Source organism: Stegodyphus dumicola, chromosome 5 (genome assembly GCF_044657685.1).
Source record: "Stegodyphus dumicola isolate Sdum_Otavi_A_Nest chromosome 5, ASM4465768v1".
In the NCBI taxonomy this organism is placed as follows: Eukaryota; Metazoa; Arthropoda; class Arachnida; order Araneae; family Eresidae; genus Stegodyphus; species Stegodyphus dumicola.
Window position 1 is genome coordinate 145401137 of NC_140772.1, and position 19545 is coordinate 145420681.

The window sequence follows — 19545 nt, forward strand, 5'->3', positions numbered from 1 at the left end:
AATATTACCGACCTGTATTATATTTAAAGAAATTAAATAATGAAGAAGCTGCATGAATGTATGCATGTTTCTAGCACTGTGAAGAAAGTACGGTACCTACGGTCATCCAATTTTTAATAACGTAATCCTCCACCCGAACATGAGCACCTGGACCCACGAATTTTGAATTTCGAATTTTTTCCATATTTTGGAAAATTTTAAGGAATTTTTGATTAACAAACTCAACGATTTTAAAGCCAGTAGTGGCAACACCGTACAGAAAAAAAGTGTTTTTATCTCCTGCGCGCGACACTGTCTACAGATGTTCTGTTTTTAAACATTTTGCGATATTGCTGTTGAATTGAATATTATGTGGCCTGAGTGTGAACACACAAAACGTTAAAAGATGCAGTTTTGAATGTCATATAAAATCTGAAAACTTTCAGAATTTTTTTAAAATTTTACTTACTTATTTGTTTATGTATTTTTCAAAATTGGTTTCACGCTGATTTCCTTCAAATGTTAGGTTAGGTTATTTGGCCAAGCACATTGGCCAAATAACGTAGGTTTGATTTCGTGGAGTAATTTCTAAGGAAAACTGATTGCATAGTAAAAATCACAAAAGCCAACGCAGTAGTCAACAGTTTTAACTACTCGGGTACAGTGGAGCCAGATTTGCTTCTAAAGAATTTGGAATTTAGTGACAGAATATTACAGCCATGCGCCAAAAAATGGATAATGATCCAATTCCAGATGAAAAAAAAAATCATATTTTCTTGAAAGGAAAATCATGCAAACTGTCATTCTGTCAACCAAGAGTTTGAATCCCCCCCCTGTTAATCAGAAATTGTAAAATACAGTAAATGCCCCATAATGTTATCATTTGGATATTGTTATCGAACTGCAGAAATTCCTCTAATTTGTATATGAAAACATGAAAAATACATCACTCATTGCGATTAACAGTTCGGTTAATACGATCCAAATATTACAAATACATTTTTTAAACAAAGGTTTCTTTTAAAGTTTAATATGGTTTATCAGTTTGAGTTTATGTATAAACATGGCTCAAGTGGAATAGCGACACATTTTACAGGATATTAGATGAATTATGCGTTTAGACTAACGTATTTCGTCCATTTTACGCCTATTTATTTCGTTTTTTCATAGTTGCCGGTTTTTCCCGGTTGCATATTTCCGAATTCTATCCCACCCCCTTTTCGAATTCAAATAAAATCGTGACTGTTTCGTATCATTTAAGTCGTTATTGTATTTTTCTCCATGGATAATTGATGTCATTTTTATTGCCGAAAAGGAAGATTGAGCGATTCTCCAATTGTATGAGGTTTTAGATTTTTCGTAATTAAATATGAAATTTGTAAGGATGCCGATGAAACCTCAGGAACTGTTGTATATTTTCTCAAAAATACATTTTGATATTTCACGCTGTTAGTTAATTTCTTAAAAATTAATCAGATTTATTTACTAAATCGTTATGTTTAGTTTCCAAATATAGTTTTAATTTAACAGGTTTCATGCATTGATTTTTCATTGCATTTAACACACAACGGATATTCATTTTCCACTGATAATGCAACATGTAAAACAGCATCTAATAAACTCTTCTTGATATTTACTTGATTTCTTATTAGAAGTAGAAAGAAAAATGTTTATTAGATGTCTGACCATCATTCCCATTTTCACTCTTGCCGATTTAATCCCAGTATACGTTACACACGGGATTGGGTGAATTTTGCGACATTATTATAAGCAGTAAACGGGTCATTTTGGTGTTGGCGAAAATTTTCAAACTCGCGCCAAGACCATACCGCGTTCTAGGATTGTACCCTCTTTGTGTAGCCATTTATCCATCGAACAAAACTGGAATTTTTTTTTTTTTTTTTTTATCATCCTTCAAGCACGCAATCGAATTTTCCAATACTTCGAAAATGTTATATGCTTGCTTGACAACAAATTTGGTTAGAAATAGGGAACACAAGTGTGTAAACTATGCATATTACAATTATCGCTGCGCGCTTTGAAATTCGATTCTCGAATTGTTCAAGCATAACGCCTGGATCAAGGGGAAAACAATACGATCAAAATTAATATATGGAAATGATTAATTTAAAATTCCTAGTAAATGTTAAACATCCAAAATTCTTTTCATATGCCGTTATATTTTTTGTTGTCAAATAAATTTTTTTTGAATTTAGCGACCCCCCAAAATTTCTTCGCGACTTGCGTACCATTGCCATAATAACGCTTTGTATTCATGTAAACCTGATTAATTCTGAAGTGGTTTAAATTCTGTCAGAAACAGTACAAGTGATCTATTTTTCAATTGCATTTGGAAAAAATGATTTCAGACTTGTTTTCAACTGCATGTAACAGAGTATTATCAGAATTACGGGAAAGTGCGACTGTGAAAATGGATAAACATCAGCTGTCCAATGTGAAAAATAATGTTATCATTTGGATATTGTTATCGAATTGCAGAACGCCCTTCAGTTTGTATACGAAAACATGGAAAATACATCGCTTATTGTGATCAACAGTTCGGTTAATACGATCCAAATATTACAAATACATTTTTTTAAACAAGGTTTCTTTTAAATTTTAATATGGTATATCAATAGAGTTTATGGATGGACATGGGTCAAGTGGAATAGCGACACATTCTACAGGATATTAGATGAATATGCGTTTAGACTAACATATAATATAACATCTTTCATATATTCCAAAACGAAAAAAGACTTTCGGCCCGCCGCGTATTTAGAGTGCCCCCCATGCCGCACAGACACTATACATTTACAAACATCCATGCAGTCTCCGGGATTCGAGCGCGAGCCTTTCGGTACGGTACTCAGAGTCACTAATCACTATCCCGGTTGGAAAAATGTGATCACATTTAATGGAGTCTTGGTGTATCACGATGGAACGGTGTTTGGACACAACAGGGTGCCCAGGCACAGTCGCCTTAACCCTTCTACAACAAGTAAAAGATTCCTAAATAGTGCACGAAATAACTAGAGCAACGCATATAATTTATATGTATATTTGTATCTAATTTAATTCTTGCTTTTAATTTATTCCTTTTACAATTGAAATTTTGTTATTCATGATTTAATTCCAGTCCCCGTTAAACATTTTTAACAATTTTCATTCAAGTTGCTTAAAAACATCTTTCGAAATAGAACTTACTAAGTATGGATTCACTCTTTTCAGATAAATCTACTATAATTAATCTTAGAAGATAAATATAATCAATATTATTTAGTAAATAAATTATATATATATATATATATATATATATATATATATGGATATGGTATGTGTGTGTGTGTGAGAGAGAGAACACGTTTTAATTCTAGTTTGCAGTACATACGGGATTCGGCGGCATTATGATGAGCAGTAAACGTGTCATTTTGGTGTTGGCGACGATTTTTAAAGTCGCGTCAAATGCTGTTCCGTATACTAGGATTTTACCTAGAACAGGGTTTCTTAAACTGTAGGTCACGACTCCCGTGTTGGTCGCGGGACATGCAGTAGGATGTTGCCAAAATTTTAGCAGTTTTGATATTTCTTTAACTTAATATAATAATTTTACAGTTATCAAATATTTTTACACAATGTATCTGAAAATAAAAAAAGCTAGACAATACAGACAAAGGAAAAAACAAAAACGTTTCGACGCATTCTTTTTATAATATAAACGTTCATTTTCCTTGCTTTGCACGTGAAGCTGTCATTTCGTTTGTTACATATTTAAAAATTTCACATCGTTCTATGTCTTAAAATTAGAAATTAAAGGGAATGACCTGAAACTGCAATAGTATATTACAGTACAAGTGAAAAAAATTGAGAGTTTCACTCATGAGTGTGTCTTATTTGCGCAATACTTATGGAGTCCCACAAAATTTGTGTAAATATTACGGGGTCCTGAGGTTTAAATGAAAGTTTATTGCAAGGTGGTAGTAGAAAGTTTTCCCTGCCATTTATATAACCGTACTTGCTAGAATAAGATATTCCGCCTCTCCCGAGTAGCTAGTCAAATTATTTCGTTTGTCTAAAACTGAAGTGAAACTCATTTCAATTTAAATCTGACAGTTTTCGGAAGCGAAGTGTTTGTTTTAGACTAAAAAAATCACCAGCATTAATTGAAATGGTAACAAAGGATTCGAATTTGCAATGACCAATGCCTTTATCCCCACATCATCAAAGAATTATTTTTATCGCCAAAAAGAGGGTTCCGCAAAGAGGTAAAATTTAGTGCCAAATGTTAAATTTAACAAGAGTAACTGCCTTCTACAGTGAAAAAAAGGTAAAAACACTGAAGGACTTAATTTAGTAAATTTTTTTGTGTCAAAAAAGGGCCAGAATCAATTTTGTGAGGGGTTACATCATGAATTTTGACAAGCATCGACGTTTCCTTGATCAGTGGTTGTTAACAAGAGCAGAGTGAAAACGCTCGAACTTTATGTCGCCAAGTGCTTCGGGTCTGGGAGGGGGCCGAAATTTACAATTAGCAAACGGTGCAAATCCATCCAATGAAATTTTAGTGTAATTTTTAACTGATTTTTCTGATTGGCTAGAAAGGGCACATGGCCGTTCGCCACTGACTTCGCGACGAAGTGCAAAAGCTTTACGGCTCATGAAATCGTGACCTCTCGATATGGCTCGTACTAAGCAGACTCCCCGTAGCGAAGCGGTTCCACCGGATAAAGGTATGGATCCTGTTGCGGACACCTCGAATACGACGGCCACTGATATGGACCAGGACAATGCTGGTCACGTTCTTACGGAGCTGGAAATTGCTACACTCCGACAAGAAATCGTTGAAGTAGAAAGGAGCATTACTAGCTATTACGGAACCATCCGGTACTTATCGGCCAACAGACCAGTCACGGACACGGACTATCATTCGGACATTCTGAAAAAGGAGATAGAAAAGAAGAAGACTCTGCTGGATCAGCTGAGGGGTAAGTTGAATATTGCTCTTTCCCATGCAAGCATTACACAGCCAATCACACAACAGAAACGCAAACCACGTGATAATTCAGACAGTGACGACGACACGGAAGGATTCAAAAAACCACACAAAACTGCTAAGGTACCCGTAAATGTTGCACCCAACAGTATACCCACCCAAAACAGCTACACAGCACTCTCGCAACCTGACACTCATTCCACCCAACCCACAACACAAATTAACAGCTCGCAAACACCAGATACAAGACTTCCCCAATATAGCACACCTACACCAATTATGGTTAAGCCGATAGATGGCGCCACACACAACCAGTACATCAAGAAACTCACTACACTGACTAATGCTACATTTTACGCCAAAATAAGTGGAGAATACCTCAAGTTACTACCATCAACAACAGATGATCACAGACAACTCACCACAGACTTACAAAAACATAACATCGAACATTATATCATTACACCCAAGCACAAACGCCCAATTAAAGTAGTTATCCGAGGCTTACCCATTACCACTGACACACATGAAATTTCCACGGAACTCACACACCTCGGATACAATGTACACAAAGTAGTACAACTCACAAGATTCAAAACCAAACAACCCATGCCACTATTTCAGATACAACTCATGCCAACACCAAACATCGACAAAATCTACAGTGAAACACACCTAGGTATGTTCATTATCACAATCGAAAAATACATCAACAAAAACATTACACCACAATGCCACAACTGCCAACGTTTTAATCACTCATCAGACAATTGTTTCTTCTTACCTAGGTGTGTTAAATGCGCACAACAACATAAAACAACAGACTGCCCAACACAAGGTAAATTAGATAACCCCACATGCGCAAACTGCCAAAAAAATCATCCAGCTTCATTCTGCGGTTGCGAGAAATTCCCCAAAAACAGAAACCTAAATAAATCACCCAATCACACTTTTACACCAAGCAATAGCACCCCAAACCTTACACAAGGGAGAACATATGCACAAGTTACTTCCAACAATACACAAGACATTAGAAATCAGACTACCAACACTACATCCAACGCGAACATTTTCACCGACATTCTATCTACACTAAAAGAACTCAATAATACTTTCGGCTACAATAACATATTTAAATTCTTCTCTACTCTCAAAAATAGCTTACACCAATTAAAAGCCGCAGACACACCCATGGAGAAACTATTAATTCTTTTTACTATTTGTGAGGAAGCTAACATCTTTAACTAATTAATTATAAAAAAAAAAAAAAAAAAAAAACTCTTAAATTATATCTTTGATCTGTGAACATAACACACTTGCTTGCATGAGACCCCTCAGCTCTATTTCCAAATTCCAACTTTTTCTCCCATTGGACACTTTCACCCACCTGACCTGAAGATTTCAAGATCTCCCCGCCCACCGACGCCGCCTTCTATACCTCAGCGCAGCGACTTTCAACCTAGGAGTTAGCCTCTGAATACTTCTCCCCAAGTGCAGGTATCTTCAAATCATCTTTCTGCTGGACTATCATTGCTTACCATCCACATTGCTTATCGACATGCCATCATCACTCTGCCGAACAACACTTATGCCCATAATGTTCGAAAAGAGACGCAACTTCGATCGGGATAGGACCCTTCCGTCCAGGCGCCCGTTGAAAGGAACCTGCCGGTTCAAGGATGATACTAAGGCTATACTAAGGTTTAGAGGAGCCTTAGCTCATACTAGACTTTAACTTTGTTGGATCTAGGTGCTATTCTTGCGATTATAAATTCTCTATATATTTTTCATTGTCTAATTTGATCTAATTTTCTAATTCTTTTTAAGATCTTTAATAGCTTTCTGTTTGATATATTTTTTGTATAATTTTCTAATTCTTTTTAAGATATTTAATCTTAAATATCTTTGTATTTTTGATTTTTTTTAATATAATTTTCTAATTCTTTTTAAGAATCTTTAATATTTTTTATAAATTTTCTAATTCCTTTTTCAGATATTTTATCTTTGTATTTGATATATTTTTTTATATAATTTTCTAATTCTTTTTCAGATATTTAAGCTTTAATATCTTCGTACATAAATATTTATTCTAACCTTACTAACATTTGTATATAATATCTTTGTATATAAATACTAATTTTTCTTACTAACTATTAACATTTGTATATAATATTTTTGTAAATAATCTTTGTAATAAATACTTTTTCTTGCCATTAAAATTTTTGTATTGTAGTATATATATTGTAATTTACTTGTGTAATAAAAATAAAAATTTCTGAAATGGAGTCCAAGCCTTTCAGCTCCAGGTAATGTATATTTGCGTATTTATATTGTTTTATTTATTTTTTTAGCACTTCACTCGGTTTGTCGGTACTACCAATGTCCCGGTTAAATCTTTGTTGATGAAAATTAAATTATCTGCATTAAGTTTTTCATAATAAACTGTAGTTAAATTCTTTTAATGTATTGCATCAGTCTATTCTATTGGTTATCTATTTAATTAAGTGTTAATATTTGTGTTTAATTTTTTACATCAGTAATTGTTACTTAACGAAAGTTCATCCACTCATTAGTATGTACATGATTATTAATTTTATTTTCATCGTATTTAAAAGTACAGTTGGCGTCGTTTGATTTGCGTAACGTTTGTCTAGAGCTATTTTGTTAACTATATATATCGTTGAGCATAGCAGCAGAATTCAATTAATTTACTATAAATATAACTATAAACGGATAAATCGATGCTTTCACAGTATATTAGGAAAAGGAAACAATTGGTTTAATCCTATTTATTCTCTGTTTGAAACAACGCAGCAAATATAAAATTAGGGTGTGAAGTGCAGAATCGCCCACTTATTTGGCGCTTTTTACAAGAGTAAGAAAAACTGGATTTTTGTCAATTTCCTTTGACTTTTTTACATCAATGTGTACTTGAACAAAGGAAGATGCACATTGCCGATATTGTGCAATTCTCTGATGTTTTTTTTAAGTGAAAATACGTCGATGTGTTACCGGATAGGGTAAATCATCTTTATATGTCACAAATTATACAAATTTACACAAATTTCATTTACATGATCAGCGCAAACTGATGCAAAACGGTGATATACAATCTTTTCGAAATTTGAAAACTGAGATTTTAGTTGGAAAATGAGCTAGACAAGTTAAGGTACTGCTAAAATGCAGCTTTGTATTAACAAAACACAGAATCACAATGAACAGTATTTCGATAGACTTGCTTTCGATCGAATTTCGGATCCTTTAAATTCGGTGATATCGGAAAAGCTGTGATAGAAGTGGCGGTACGCCTCAATGCCGTATAGGCTATCTATTTTGTCCGGAAAAGGTCTAATATTTTTTGCCGATTTGAATATTTTTTTTAAAGTTTGTTCAGCATATTGTGAATTTCAGAAATGTTGCATGAGTATATGAACACAAGATTCATGTAATGAGAAGTGCAGTGCATATGGATTGCTTTTGAAGCAAAAGCTTTAATCTGAGCTCCAATTCCCTTTTTTAATCACGTTACCTGCTCCATCATAACTCATAGCTAATGTTGCTACCATCTAACCCGGATTTTGAAATTATTGAGATTATAGAATTATTATTGAGTGGACCTGTAATCTTAGCTAGTCTGAGAAAATGTAGGATGTCTTTCTTATCTAATATTTTTTGACTGTTCACAAATCATCTTGTACACCATCATAAAGTTTCCTTATTATTTGAAGTGACTTCATCAGTTATAATGGAATAAAAGTGAGCAATGGTATTGCTGTATGGGAAAAAAATTTCTTTACCTCTAGCACGCAAGGCTATTGGAAATTTTGAAGACAGGCCTTTTTTAAATATTTTTTTTTATATAGCTGTTTACTTGAATTTTATGTGATTTATGTACGAAGAACAGGCTATTTGAGAATTAAAGGTAACACACAAAACATTAAAAGAATTCCCTTTGGGTGTAATATAAAATTTGAAATCTTTCAGCTTTTATTTTAATATTTTTAATTTTATATTTTTTTCTAAAGCACAGATGTGAATTACCCCAGAAGGGCTATTAGTTTCAAAATGGCATTTTGTGTCAAATCACTTTAAATGTCGGAAGCACTTTTCTAATTGTTGTCACCAAATATTATCACCCTGTATCATATTTCATGAAACTAAATAATGATAATTTGCATGAACATATGTATGTTTACGCATTGTTGAAAAACAATGTTGCCTATAGTCATTAAATTTTGGATAACATAGTCCTCCACCCGAACATATAGGCACTTGGAAGCCTGAATTTGGAATTAACATATTTTATTATCTATTTTATACTTTGTAGAAATTTAACAAATTTTTGATTAAAAATCATAGTTTTAAAGTGAGCAGTGTAATTATTTTACATTTTGTAAAAATTTAACTAATTTTATATTGTAAACTGAAATTTAATAAAAGTAGTTAAATAAGAAATTAAAAGATCCAACTCAGTAAGTCAGAGCCGGAACAGCTAATGAAGGTTATGAGACTGTGATATTACTTTTGGTTTTGTGAAACGAAGGATTACTAGGATACTTTCAGATTGAAGTTCTGTAGAAACAAAAGTTTAAGTACCCTCCCCCTTTCTGAAGCTCTTTATTTGTTTATTGACTTTTGCTTATTAAAATGTCACTAAAGGAGATATGAGCAGAAAAACGTACATTCGGAGTTGCGATTCGTATGTTACGCTGTAAGAAAGAAACGTAGTGCCAGAGTGTCACTATGGTAAATAAATGTATTGAAAGTAAAAGTGTTATTTTCTGTAATGTGTGTGGTGTTATTTTATTGTGATATATAGCTATTCATGAGAAATAGAATAATTCAATTCAAGTGTGTTTGGTGAATTGAATTATTCTATTTCTCGTCAATAGCTATATATCGCAATAAAATAACACCACACACACATTACAGAAAATAACACTTTTACTTTCAATACATTTATTTTCCATGGCGACAGTCTAGTGCTAGCTTTCTTTCTTACAGAGTAACATATGATTCGCAACTCCGAATGTGTACATCAAGAATCAAGTTTATCGAAAATATATTTCAGCGGCGATTCTAGTGGCGCATGCGCTATTAGACAAGATTCTGCTCTGACGCCAAGTATTTCTCAGCTAATACAAAACAAAGCCACTGTACTGCAGATAACACAGTTCAGTGAAAGAGTCTCTAAATGTCAATTACATTTAATGTTGCTGACGCAGACTCATTTTGCGTAGGATGCATATTCATAAATCGTTTCAGATGAACATACACTTGTTCGTGGTGATTAGAGAACCTTTCTTCTAGTAATGAAAAGGCTAATTTATAATTAGAGTCAACTATGGATATTGACTGAACAATAAGATTAGCATCTCCTCTTAGCGCAGATTTTAAGTACTGTAATTTGACCACATCTGTTAAATTAGGATTTGAATCAACACTGGCTAAAAAATATCTTTAAGTGAAAGCTACTCATGTAAGTTACCCGAAAACGTTGGCAAAATAATTTTGGATAATTTAACATTGACCTAAGCATTCGTGAAAACCAAAGGTTCCTATTCAATTTCTTTGGAAAGCTTAGCTAATTTACGATTTAATTCGACTTCTACATCTAAGACAATATCGTCAATCTCTTCTTTGTCTTTTACATAAGCATCAATACAATCAAAAGTCTTTAATCCGGACTTGTCATGACTTCAGCGATTCCAGATTATCGGTTTTCCCGGATTATAGATCATCAGTTTAAATCTGGTAAAATGGCATGCATAAATTATAAAATTAAAAATATAAAACCGTAATTTATGAAATAAAGAGCAATTATGATCTAAAGGGTATCAAAATTTACAAAAAAATCTTAATATTTATTTGCTTACTTTATTAAACATTTCTTTCAACCCGCGCATGCGTAAAGCATACATTATGCATAGAAATTAGAAAATTGCAACCAGAAAACTATTTGATGTGTATTCGTGATATTTATAATGACGAGGAATTTGATTTAAATCATATCAAAGAGGGAGCAAATCGAGATGAAATACTACATTTAATAACGAATTATAAGCCGATTAAAATAAAAACATCTGCCATGAAGATGAGGATAGTGCTGAGAGATCAATTTCCAGTTCATTGCACGCCGTGACGTCCCCCCCCCCCCACAGAGCAGCTTGAAATTGATAAACAGATTTTGGAATGGTTAGAGAAACAAAGGATATGCCTTTATCCATTTTTTGCAGCAATTCCACTTTTTGTTTGATGGACATCGAAACATGCTTTCCCTTTGTAGATTCTTTGCAGCTCCAGTATCGGAAATTGTGTTTGACATAATCGAAAGTTCCAACTTACTTTTATTAAATTGCTCTAATAGTCTAAAAGAAAATAATAAGCCGTATCCAATTAGAAGATTAAGGAACAACACAATCTGCAACATTAACTGAAATAGATAATTTTAGCTTAGCTTATACCGTCCGTTATACATTAAACGCGCATGCGTAAACGTATTATGCATATGCGTAAACGCATGCGCGGAAAATTTGTAGCTTTGAGGTCCGGATTATAGATCATTCCAGATTATGGATGTCCGGATTAAAGACTTTTGACTGCACTTTCTTCAATACATAACCCGAACAAAGAATCGAAATTGGAATTTATCTTTGTCTCGAACACTTTAAACTTATTCTTCAGCACTTCCAAATCACTTCTTTGGATATTTTTGTCGGCAACGTTTTGTTTTAACTTTGTTTTCAATGTATGTTTTTTCGCTGATATCTCCTTTAGTGACCTTTTAATTACCAAAAGTCAATAAACAAATAAAGAGCTTCAGAAAGAGGGATGGTACTTATTTTTTTGTTTCTACAGAACTTCAATCTGAAAGTATCCTATGTAATTCTTCATTTCACAAAACCGAAAGTAATATCACAGTCTCATAAACTTCATTAGCTGTTCCGGCTCTGACCGCCTAAACAATTAATTAAACAACGTTGAACAATTTAATTAATTGTAACAAATTGCCTCAGGCTCTTTTATAAGTATTAGTTTATGTTTTATAAAAAATTAGCAAATTTTTGATTAAGAAACATATTTTTAAGGCAAGCAGTGTAATTAATAAAACATTTGTATTTTAAGTGTACAAGACAGTCTGTCTGAAACTGTAGCTTTTAAATACTTTTAGTCCAAAGTAGCATTAGCCCAAACATCTAATGATTGTCTGTAAATGAAAAAAATTGCCCGTTTGGACCTAATTTTTATCCTATAAAATCTGAGATTGTTTTCATTATTTATTTGAGGGGTACTGAACCCAAGGTTTGCCTAACTTTTCAACCACAAGGTTTGTGCTTACATTATTTTCTTATTTTTTATAAAAAGTTTTAGAAAAGTATTTAAAATAAATGGATCTTATATCGAGTTAAAGAAAGTGCTTACAGATTGTATTTTTTAAATAAGCTAATTATCTTTAAGATAAATGCTATTATTTTTTTTATGATGACAATAATAGGAAAATAAGGGGAATAAAGTCTCCTGAATATTTCTTTTTGCAGAGTTATTTATATTAAAATAAATTTCATAATCCTTAATTTTATTTGCATGAATTTCACATATTTCATAAAAAAACAGATGCATATTTGTATCCTATAAAATAATTTGTTAAAATTCTACAGGATATTTGAGTGGGCTTCCCAGACACTGTTATTTCATAAAATAACAAGCAAATATTTATATTGTATACATCAATGCCTTTAAAGATTACGTTATTTCATGTAATTGTAAGATACCTGTTTAAGTATTTATTCCATGCTAAAAGAAATTATTTGTAAATTAGGTGATATTAATTTCTTTAAAAGTAATTCATGGGTTCAGTGCAAATTGCATTTTATTTTATAAGAGAAATTTTGTTTCACAAACTTTTTGCATACACAAAGCTTTCGGTCGAAGGCTTCTTAGTATTTTTCGGTTTCGGCACGAAAATCGCCTACAGGTCGGCAGATAGTGTGGCTGGATACGAGGTTTTTATTTATGAACCTCGCGCTGTAACATCTTTCTCTATTGATTGCTATTTCCCTACTGCCAGTTGCCGCATTCATTCGAAACCATTTCGTATTTATCAAAATCTGACAAGAATATTCTGCGTGTCGTGATTTGGAAAGCCATCTTTCAATACGAAATAATCCGTAGATACACCTAGAAGATTAAAGGTGCCATTTAGTTGTTGAGTTATCGATGAAATGGTTTCATTTCATGGTTCTTGGACTATAGTTTAAGCCTAATTTTCTATCACGAATGAGGCCCACCAGCGGCCGAGCGGTGGAGTCACCGAACGCTGGTAGTCGGTCCGAGGTTCGAATCCCAGGAACGGGCTGGGCGTTTTCGTGGTTTTCCCCATGTGTAACGTGTATACAAGCCAGTTTCCCTTAGAAAGTGCTCCACAAAGGCACAGGCAGATAGCCCTTGAGGCTTTGTCATAATCACACACAATCATGAATGATGCCTTTTCTTTGTCAAAATTTTATTGCAAATTTTTCATCTCTGGCAATTTCTAAATAGATAGATTCGATGCACTTTTAAAAAGTTTAAAAAGTATACCAGTATTTCAGTGGTAAATTAAAATTTAGAGCTATCTAAATTTATGTGCAGTCATAATTCACTTGCATTTAGAAGTATCTAAATTTATGTGATGTCAATTTATGATTTAAATGGATGTGTGTGCCAAGTTTGGTGCTTTTATGCATGTACTGTCACTGTGGTTTATTATGGTCTCGGTAATAAAATTGTACCTATTTTTGTTTATTATAGGAATGCGAAGCGCCCAAGAAGAGGATGTGAGCAAACAGGCCCTGTGGATGTGGAGGCTGAGAGGTAAGATACCAATTTTTTCTCTTGGCTTCTTTTTTTTGTTATTGTTGCTTCTTTGTCTTTGAGTATGGTAGTAAAGTCATGCTGCGATAATGATGTTAATGTCACACTGCGACTTTTGTATAACTTCACAAAGTGACATAAATTTAATTGCTTTAAAGCAGCGGTTCTCAACCTTTTGACTAACACATACCATCTAAACAAAAATTTAAAAACCTTAGTACAACCAGTATGATTATTGTACATTTTATAATACTTATTCAGTTTCTCAATATAAATAGAAAAAATAAATGTTTTGCCATTTGCACAAGCTATTGGCTATCTGTATTAAATAGGCACACATAAAAAATATTAATTAAGAATTGGTTACCATTTTAATTATCAAAATTTAAGTTATATACTTAAATTTAGTGTAAAATTTGGGCCTGTTTAAGAGAGATCAATTTCTTTGTCTGGCCTTATTTCACTTAGCTTTAAGTGTGATCCACTTTTAATTTTATTCTGTATTTATTTTTCAAATAAAACATGGAAGAAAATCCTTGTTCACACAAATAGGTTGTGCGAAAAGGCAATAAAAATTTAGCTTTATTTGAAATGCCTTTAAATTCTTTTTTTCGGTGTAGCCAAAAGTTGTTATTTATGAAATCTTCAGTGGAAGTGCAATCACAGGAATTTTCTAACAATTGTTCTTTTTTTCTTCATAGAATTTTTGAACTTTGTTTCTTTGCCTACCACCTATTTTTTATCTTGTGTACCACCTGTTGAGAATTGCTGCTTTAAAGATCTGTGTGGGTGTCGCACAGTGTTACATTAGTTTAATCAGTATAATGTCGCAATAGCAGTATTTCAGACATCTCCTCCAGTAAAACTGATAACAGCAGAAAAGCGTTTTATTGATCCAGTAAGAAGTTACTCTTCCAGTTATTAAAATCTTACTGGAATCTTTGGAATTTTTTAATTATTGAATATAGTCATCACAATCATATCAGATTTCCTCAGTGATTATTGTTATATCTCATTGTATTGAAATTATATAACAGATGCGTTTATGATTCATTTACATTTTTATGTAAAACTTTGCTCTCATAAATTGCTATAAAACTATATGCTCATAGTTTTTGTGTATCACTTTTGTGTACTTGCGTGTATTGCTATAAAACATATGCTAATAGTTTTTGTGCAAATAAAACTTACATTTCTTCATTCAAATATTTAGTATAGCCAATAACTACAGTGAGCATAGTTATGTGAATGAAATTAAGCATATAAAACAATTTGTTTTCCAATAAATGTAAGAAAGTTTTAAATAGCAAATTTTCTAGTGTATAAGACGCACTTTTTTTCTTTGAAAATAAGTCGGGAAAAAAAGGAGGTGCATCTTGTATGTCGATACTCAGTTTTTGATTGCATTAATTTCTGGAAATTTCCTCTTTTTTTGGAGTTATGTGATTTTTTTCTTGTTTCCTTGCGATGTGTGGGAATATTACAGTTACGGAGAGCTTAGTAAATGTGCATCTGGCATGAAAACTGCAATTTTTGCGAACGACTTTTAAGTGTGGGAAATTTCAACTGTTTGGTGTTTCTTAAGTTTGTTGGCAAATTATGGTTCAAAAACAACGTTGAAATTGCTGTAACAAAGCATGCAAGCTGGATGCAGGCTTCAAATTTTGAGGTTACACCATCAAGAAGAAGGGGAAGGCCTAACATTTGGAAAGTTTGTGAATGGGTCAAAGCATCTTGGGATGCTGTGAAAACAGAGGCAGAGGTTAAATCATGTATGAAGTGTGGCATTATTAATACACTGGATGGTACAGAGGACAATCTGTTGTATGAGGACTCGAATGCTGATTTAGGAGAGGTTTCAAGTGACTTTTCATTTAGCTATGGTGATGAGTGTTTAGGTTTTGATGAAGAAAATTAAAAGCTCTTCCCCAGATGAATTGTGGGTATAAAGTATTACTTTGCATTTATATTTAAAATACTGTAAATTCATTATAATGAAATGTGTATAAAAAAAGGGGGATGTGCCTTATGCGCCTGCAAATACGGTAATAAAGATATAAAAATATCCATTCACTTAAGAGAAACTTAAATTCATTTCCTGCAAAAATTTTAAAAGATCCTTTTAATATATTTAATGCAGCCTTTTCTTAATTAATAAGAAGTTAATATTGTTAATAACATATTTTATTTATATCGGCAATTCTGTCAATGTATACATGTTTTTCGAATGGCCTTTCATCGAATTTTACAAAATATGACTCGTATTCATAATATAAGTTTACAATGTCTCCTTCAGCCTCATGAAATTAAACAAAATATGCATTATTATTATAAAAAATTATAATGCTATTATATGCATTGAGATGAGCAGTGACTGGCAAGAGTTTTAAAGCTATTTATTAAATTTTAAATTACTTTAAAATTGAAAGAAAGCTCCAAATTTTTAAATAGGTACTAAACATTTTGATGATTGTTTGATTTACTATTTTGAAGCTTTATTATTTATCATTTATACTTTTATTATTTTTGAAACTCGGACGCTTCCAAACATATGAATTTATAATACTTACAATTCAGTAAAAACAAATACAAACTTAAAATTTTAGATTCTAAGCTTTCAAGACAGCTTCTGTACACAAAAGTACTCGCTGTTATACACTCATGTCCATAAATTAAGGATAATGCAAAATCAGGCAAAGGAAAAGTTAGAAGCAAAACAAATTTGACTTATTTGTAAAGCTTATTTATTAAACAAAAGGTAAAGAGCAAAAACAGATGCTATATGTTTGATATTATTAAAAAAATTAGCGATTTCTTTTCTCCCTGGAGCAAATTACCAAAAAAAAAAAAACTTATTTACAAAAAACCAATATTACATGGTTGGTTTGATTGTTAATACATTGTATGTCTCCCAGACGATGCAATACAGTCCGTACAACGCCTAGGCATCTGAGTATCAAATTATTGATCTGATCTTGGGGGATATTACATCACTCAAAAAGCAATGCACTCCGAAGTTCCGGTAGACATGTAGAAGGAGGTTGACGGGCTGCAACTCGTCGGCCAAGCATGTCCCACACGTGTTCTACTGGTTCAAGTCTGGTGAGAATGCTGGCCAGTCTGTACGGGTGATATCCTCCGATTGAAGGCATTCGCTTACGATATTTGCACGGTGAGGACGGGCGTTGTCATCCATAAACAAATTGTGTGCCCATGGCACCCCGAAACAAATGTACATGTTGTTCCAGAATGACGTCCCGATAGATATGGCTTGTCATGATTCCAATTTGAACATGAAGGTCAGTTCTGGAACCCAGAATAATTCCACCCCAAACGAGCACTCCTACACCACCGTAACGGTGTCGTTCAATGATGCTTTCTTGGTGGTAACGAATACCTGGAGCTCTCCATATGAAAGAAAGTCCGGCGAGAATCAGACTGCAAGCTAAACCTGGACTCGTCGGAAAACATCACACAAGCCCACTGTTGTGGTGTCCACAGTGGTCCACTCTCTACTCCAGGCTAACCGCAGGCGACAGTGAGTTGCAGTAAGTGGAACGCATCTGACAGGTCTACGAACATATAAACCAATCTGCCCTAAGCGTCTGTACACGGTCTGCCTTGAAATTGTCGTACCAGTGGCTGAAGAGAGCTGACGAGGCAGGTCTCAGGCTGTGCTCCACCTGTTTGTTTTGGCAGTAACTGCCAAATACCGGTCCTTATTCGGCGCTGTAACTCTGGGGCGACCTGTGCTGTAACGTCTACTCACATTACCATCATCTGGTAATCGTTGCCAAAGCCTGGAGATGACACTCTGGGCAATTCCAAGTTTGTCTGATACTTCCAGTTGGGTACGCCCACATTCCAGACGGCCGATAATTCTACCACGTAAAAAATCATCCAAATGCGTCCTTTGTCGGTTATTGCACTGAAATGCTTATAAAGCCCCTGCGAACTATTTGGTTATTGCACTGAAATGCTTATAAAGTGCCTGCGAACAATTTTACTTCTTTGCCTGTATTCGTTATATATCACTTTCTTACATTCTCGTCATTGTGAAGTACCATCGGTGTCATCTGGTTACTTCCTAAAATTTGCATATGATTCTTGAAGATGTGTGTTGTGATGTTACAGGTGATATTTTAGTATATTTTAGAGTTCGATTTCCGCGTGACTCCGAATTATCCTTAATTTATGGACATGAGTGTAGTAGCAACTTTGTTGCAGCATATTTTGGGTGCCCCCATGCTGCACAGACACTATACATTTACCACCCACCAACCTTTTTGAGATTAACTGTTATAGTAGCACCTTTCTTTTCAATTGTTGCAGGGAGATGAGTTTGCACTATCTCTAAAAAATACATTAAATGGAAAATTTACTTGTGAATTTTTAATTATAATTACTGCATATTTAAACAGAAAGTCAATTAATTAAAAACCATAACATTTTTGCGATGCAACTATCACACGGAGGACGAGTCCAAGGATTTTCAAGTTCTCTTTCCCTACGATCAGCTTCTTGAAAGAACTTTTCGGCTTGCAGCATATTTTGGGTGCCCCCATGATGCACAGACACTATGCATTTACAACCCCCGAACCTTTTTCGAGATTCGAACCCGAGTGCTTTGGTACGGCAGTCGGCCTGATCGAGCGGTAAAATATAATGTAAAAGAACAAAGCTTTACTTAATTCAGCTCAATTACTGACAAATGGATAGATAACAAACTAAGTAACAATACATCATAAAAATTAAATAGCAGAACAAATGAGGATTAAACATCATTTTAAGAATAAAAAAAAGTTAGACATTTTAAATAACATTTTAAACATTTGCGATCAGATAAAACTGCTATTTTATGTTGTCTTCTAATTCATTTAAAGTCTTCTTGACATAACAGGTTCATACACTAAATATATTACTCTTCCTTCATGCTTTGGGATATCTTTCCAGATGCTAATATCTACCTGCTTTATTTCTTCTGGGATGGTCACATATGCATTTAGTAGCACTATGCACTATTCATGGAAGTCTGGTCTTATTTTATTCGATTTTTTGAATAATTAAGATTTGACTCAGGCTGAGAGCTACGGGTGCTGGGTGTGACTTAATTTGGCAGATTTCATATTATACGTAATGTAAATTATCAAGATATTTTGTAAATGATGATGTACATAAAAATATATTTATAAATGTTGACTTATGTAAAATAACCTATGATAACTTCAGGGATTTAAATGCCCCCCTTTTTTTTTCACTTACCCAACTGTACTCTTCGGCTAGCGTGTCCTACATCACTTCAAAATATTTGTTACGATTACTATTAATATGTTTACGTTAGTCTCCTTTAACATTAATATGTTTCAATTCATTGACCTAAATAAATAAATATATAAATAAAAATTGACTTTAATCTATAAATGCATAACCAACAAGATTTCTTATTCTATCATTTAAGAAAATTATTTCAACTTCACAGAACACTCAAGAAATCTAACTTTCCTCAAAATAAAATGCAAATGTAATGGAAACTTATTTATAAAATCATAATGTTTTCATTGCTTTGAGTTCCATATTTGTATTTTAGTACATTTTCTGCAGTTAGTTTTTATGTAAAGAAAATAAGATAATACTGAAATAGAAAATTTCATTTAAGCAAAAACGTAACAGAAATTACTTTATAAAATGAAAATGTGTGCAAAAAGTAAACAAAATAAAAT

The 19545-nt window shown here is 33.3% G+C and overlaps 1 pseudogene across 1 annotated transcript in view; it reads left to right on the top strand.

Moving 5' to 3' along the window:
* Window positions 1–19545, top strand: part of LOC146997269 (cullin-5-like) — a 572661-nt pseudogene that overhangs the window by 284292 nt on the left and 268824 nt on the right. The gene's annotated exons all lie outside the window — the stretch shown is intronic.